The sequence below is a fragment of the Astatotilapia calliptera genome, chromosome 4 (assembly GCF_964374335.1).
Source record: "Astatotilapia calliptera chromosome 4, fAstCal68.1, whole genome shotgun sequence".
NCBI classification, from domain to species: Eukaryota; Metazoa; Chordata; class Actinopteri; order Cichliformes; family Cichlidae; genus Astatotilapia; species Astatotilapia calliptera.
Genome location: NC_137425.1, coordinates 16,307,305 through 16,313,304, shown reverse-complemented (window position 1 = coordinate 16,313,304; position 6,000 = coordinate 16,307,305).

The following is a 6,000-nucleotide window of genomic DNA, read 5'->3' as shown; positions in this document are numbered from 1 at the left end:
ATCGGTGGCTGACTAAATACTTTTTTGTCCCACTATATGTAGTGTGGGTAGTTGCACTGGGATTGGTTCTTTATACAGGGGATTTTCATAAGGACAAAACAAAGTAGATTTGTTGAGCACAGGAAATTGTGGAGGGTTTTTAGGACTTATAGTATGTGACTTCCAGACAGACTGTTTACAAGTAACTGACTGACCAACAGCACCAAGCAAAAGACTTTGAACAGCTATCTTCTGTGTACTGAAACAAATTCTACCAGGAATAAAGATACGCTTGACAGCAAAACTGTGAAACACTTCTTTTACGCTGTTATTTTAGTTGCTGACAGTAGCTTCTTACCTGCCGCCCACCCACAAGAGGAGTATCAATCTTCTCATTTAGCTTGTGGAAAGACAATTACAAAATACTCTCACCGACCACTTTATTAGGTACAGTTGAACTGTTTGTTGACACAAATATCTACTCTGCAGCAACTCAATGCATTTAGGCATGTAGACATGAATGAGATGATCTGCTGAAGCTCAAACTGGGCATCAGAATGGAAAAGAAAGTTGATCTAAGTGACTTTGAATGTGGTGTGGTTGTTGGTGCCAGATGGGCTGCTGATCTACTGGGATTTTCCACACAACCATCACCTTTTTAGAGTTTATAGAGAATGGTCTGAAAAAGGGAAAATATCAGTGAGCAGCAGTGAAAACGTGTTGTTGATGCCTGAGGTCAGAAGATAACAGTTAGACTGCTTTGAGCTGAAAGGAAGGCAACCACACATCAAAACCAAGGTATGCAGAAGAGCATCTCAGCTACAGCAGCAGAAGACCACACCAGGTGCTACTCCTGTCAGCTAAGAACAGAATAATTAGGCTACAGTTCACACAAGATCATTAGAATTGGACAACAGAAGATTGGAATAAACTTGCCCGGTCTGGTGAGTCTTGATTTATGCTGCAACTTTTAGACATAGAGTCAGAATTTGGCATAAAGAACATGAAACCATGGATCTATCCCTATATGGTGACACTGTACCCATTTTCTGATAGTTAATACCAGCTACAAGCTCAGCTAATCTCAAGCTTTATTTCTTGAACATAATATGAGGTCACTGTACTCAGATGACCTCCACAGTACCCAGATCTCAATCCAGTAGAGGATCTTTGGGATGTGGTGGAAGAGAAGACTCACATCATGGATGTGAAGCCCAGAAATCTGCAGCAACTGTGTGATGCTAGCATTTCAAGATGGAGCGAAATCTGTGTGGAAGGTTTCCAGAACATGCAGTATTAGTACGGTGTAACTGATAAAGTGATAATGGATATTTCCTAAAATTAAAGCCTTCCTCCATGAAGAAAGAAAAAAGTGAGAATGAAATGAACACACCTTCTGACTGAAACAAACAAACATACAATTAAAGACAACATAGTGCTCAGTAATGTGCATCTCAAAGTGGGTTATGAGGTCAAACACAACAGTCTGGCAAGTCTTGGAGAAGAAGATTTTAGGAGGTTCGGGATATTTTGTTTAATAGTGTTTGTGCAGAATAATAGATTCTGCTGATTAATTGAGCAAAAAGGACAATGGAAAAAATGATCTTGACTTGGACATAGAGACTCCAATCTTACAAAATCATAGTTAAACCAAGGTTGAAGTAACCTCAGTTCTGAATTCAAGTCAAGAAATCTCAAGTTTCCACACCAATAAATTCTTAAAATTAATGAGTAAGTGTAAAGATGTGCGCTGTGCATTAAAATACTGCATTGCAGCTGTAATTGAACCTCTGCCATTTGCAGTGTTATCACTCTTTAACATTCAGTCAAACAACACATGCGAGCTGCTGCACATGCCAAGGGCTAAAACTCTGTAATCCTTACACCACTACCCCCTCTTTTTTAAGGGTACAAATGGTAAAATCAGGGTAAAGATAACCCGACTTATCCACCATCTATAGATCTCTCCCTCTCTCTGCCAGTTCTCTATGATAACCCTATTAAAATATTTCCTCTGGCAAATCCCTGAAAAATAAATCCTCTTTTTTTTTTTTAAGAAAAGGGGGGCAGGAGGGATGGTTTGTCTGTCACATGGAGAAATACAGTTGCCTTGGCAACCCCTTATGGTTTTACACTGCAGCCTGGCATTGCAGAGCGACTGGCTAGGATAAGTTTACTGGGAACATTTTGCGCTGAAGGAGGGTGTCAGCAGTTTGGAAACTGACTTGAAGGAAGTGCACACTGAAGGGACGTGTCAAATGGATCTGGTGGCTAAGATTGATCCAATGCAAAGACCCACTCCCACTTCAAAAACAGACATTAGTCACACAGGATTTTTTAAATTGATTTAGATCAGAGAACGAGGGAACGGATACATCGTACAAGGGAAACTAAACATTTCCTTCACAGGTGCACTAAATCTGAATAACAGATTTTTATAAAAGATCACAGTGTGGGACTAAATAATCGTGAGCTATATTTATAGTTTTATTAGCCTGTGTCAGCTTCAAAGAGATTGACAGCTCTCAGTGGCCGTTTCCAACAGATAGGAAAGGAATTCAGTAAGCTGCTTCCCCCCTGTGGACAGTGGGCACCACAACACAACACAATCATCACACTTACCCAGCAGAGGAAGCAGGTGTCAAGTATCCAAACAGGCTGGTGGCTTCATGTATGAAATTCAAGGAACCTTTCAACTTCTTGCATGGATTTACGGTGAGATTAAAATGCTATAAAGAGAACAGTTATTAAGCCTTAAACCTTCTTTACTTTCTTGCCCACATGAAAAGCAAACAGCTGTCTGATCACAGCTTTTTATGATGCTTTACAGCAGGGGTGTCAGATTAATTTGATATCTTCTTTATTTCCTCTTACGTGGGCTGAACCAGTAAATACATGGTGTATAAACTATAAACCAGTCACCTCCAACTGAACCTTTATGTTCAGTGCAAAGAAGTCTAACTTTAAAAAAAATGTACAGTTCCTTTAAAATTCACATTTTGACCATCCAGTTAAAGTGGCCGTGAACAGACGATCAAATGTTCCACGTGATAAGCTTGGGCTTACATTCTAAGAAATAAAGGAATTTATTCTAAAAACAAAAACTATCAGTGAATTTACAGCAAATTTTCTCTTTATTACTGTGTAAAAAATTGTACTATAGAATTAATTATTGATACTGTTATTCATTTGAAAACTAACAATTAAAAAAACAATTTTCTTTCTTACTTACCTTTGATATATGATGGATCATCAGTTTACTAATAAAGGACACTTTATCAGTTACACTTTTCTGGTTCTGTCTGGTCTATGTTGACATGATAGCGTCATCGGCTGCTGTAGATTTGTCGGCTACACATCCACGATGACACTCAATCTTCATCATTTTCAACTCAATTCATTGTCATTGTTTCAAATTCATTTTGATCATCAAAACACTTTTTCCTTCATTGTATTTTAAGATTTTCATGTTCTGTTTTAAAATTGTCCACGTAACCAGAAACATAGCAACAGAAAATAAGTGGTTTTGCCACACATGTCGCTGTTTCTATGTGGTTCAAGAACATGCTATAGAAGATGACCTGTTTCTAAAGGACAGTTTAATAAACCCAAACGAGACAACTGTTACCTTTTACTCATAGAAATGGCTCAGAGTCGTGGTGTAATTCGTTTATTTCTCACAGAGTTCATTCATTCTCAGCATTTGCTCTGTAACTTCAAACCCCACTCACACACATTTCACAGAAATAAAAACTTAAAACAGTAATAAATAATTTTGAATGTAACACCTTTCACTAGCATCGATTTGCTGATCCCACTGGTAAGCAGAAACACAATAGAAACGGTGACCACCTGAGCATGAGAGTGAGAACCATTACTGCACTTACTGACTTCTCCTACAACAAACCTGCTGATATCTGATGTATATCCAGTTAAACCCAGCCACAAATGATTAGTCCAGATCATAGAGGACAAACGAAACATTGTGCGTCATGCAGGGAAAAGAACCTCTTCAAATAAAAATGAGATGTTTACTTTATACCTCACACTGAATGTCTATACATGTACGATGCTTGACAAATTCATTAGATGGCCTAAAACCCAATTTTTTTTAGAAATTTTTAAGAAATTGTTTAAAACTAAAAAAAATTGTTATTTGTAAGGCAAATAACAAACTGAAACTACTAAATAGTCCTTATTCACCAATAATAACCAAACAAACAGAAAAACGTAATAATTTGTATGGCCTCCGTTGGCCTTGCATTGTTACTGGCATTGTTTTTATGTACGTTTCCACAGTCTCCTTTGTTACTGAGCTCCAAATAGTTTCCAGCTGTTCCCAGAGACTTGCTGTGGATGAAACTTTTATGCAATCTATCTTCAAATCCACCAAATCCCAAATTTGTTCAATAGGATTCAAGTCTGGACTCTGATTTGTCTAGTCCATCAGTTCCAGTACTCCAGATTCCTTCTCCTTGGTCAAATACTCTCTGCACAGCTATGAAGTATGTTTGGGGTCACTGTGTTGTTGGTATATGAACTCACGACCAATCAGTTTCAGTCCAGAAGGGATTCCATGACCCACCAAGATGTTGTGGTAGATCTTTATGTTCACGATACTGTCAATTTTCACGAATTTGCTCACGCCGTTTCCAGAAATGGAACCCCAAACCATAATGGAACCTCCACCGTGCTCTACTGTGGGTGCAGTGCATCAAGCATCAAAACCTTCTCCAGATTTTCGGTGATTATTCTGACCAAAGACTTCAAACTCAGACTCATCAGTCCAAAGTACCTTATTCCAGACATCTACAGTCCAGTGTTTGCGCTCCCTGGGTAATCTGAGACGTTTCTGGATGTTTGTGGGCCTCAATAACTGCTTCTTAGCAGCGACTCTCCCCTTTAAGCCCTGTTCATTCAGTCGTCTGCTTATGGTCATTCTGGAGACCTTTTCAGACTCTGCTCTAGAAGCATTTAGCTCTACTTGAAGATCAGCAGTGGTCTTCCTTCTGTCACTGGTACTTAAAATCTTGAGGTGCCGGACATCTGCGTCAGTCAGCTTTTGTTTTCTGCCTCTTCCTTGGCGCATTCTGTAAGTACCGGTCCCTGCAACTGACTCCAAAGCGTACTTGACCACACTGTGAGAACATTTTATGTCTTGTCCTATTTGTCTGAAAGACCATCCGGCATCGTGAAGTACTTTAATGCGGACTCTGTCCTTTTCGGTGAGTTCTCGATCTTTGACCATTTTGAGTCTTCAAACCGAATTCATGTTTTTACACCCAGATTTGAACCGCACACTGGACTTAACGACTCAAACTGAATATTCTGTTTAGTAATGCAAGTAAATAACTGTAATTTGGCACCTTCTATTAAATAAAAATGCTTTGATGTTTTTTCTTTGATGAAACAGAAAAACTGAAGGGCATAAATTTGAAAATTCATGGATAACAATAATTATGTTTTAGCATTAAAATATAATTTTAATTATAGAACGTGCACATACTGGTGGATTAACCATTACAGAAACATAAAAAAGGATTTGGGTGATTACTAATACTGTTAATTTAGGTCAGCTGTACATGTAAGACATAAAGAGAAACTATAAGCTTTCACAGCAACAATCATTCATGCTACAGTCCTCGATATCAGAGAGAAAAGGCGGGGGAAATATCTTCATGCACCTGACGAGCTTCTCCTGAATCGGTGACTGCTGGGCTCTTTCCTCGCTCCATCTGCTCCATCTATCGCCGCTCACCCTGTCTCATATCTGCAGACATCACCGCTTCCCTTCACCTGCAAAGGCGCCGGGCCGTGTAACTGGCGGCAAAAACGAACAGCCACGTTATTGTGTTGGACTGAAGTGTCTTGAAGTGTCTTCTTTCTTCACATCGCTGTGTGTGGTCAGCCGGTGTTTTCTGATGGCTGGAACGTGGCAGTGCACACTATCCATTGTTAAGTGTTAATGCAGCCATTGAAGACTCAGTGGATTTCAATGTGAACCTATAAAGATATGAGAAC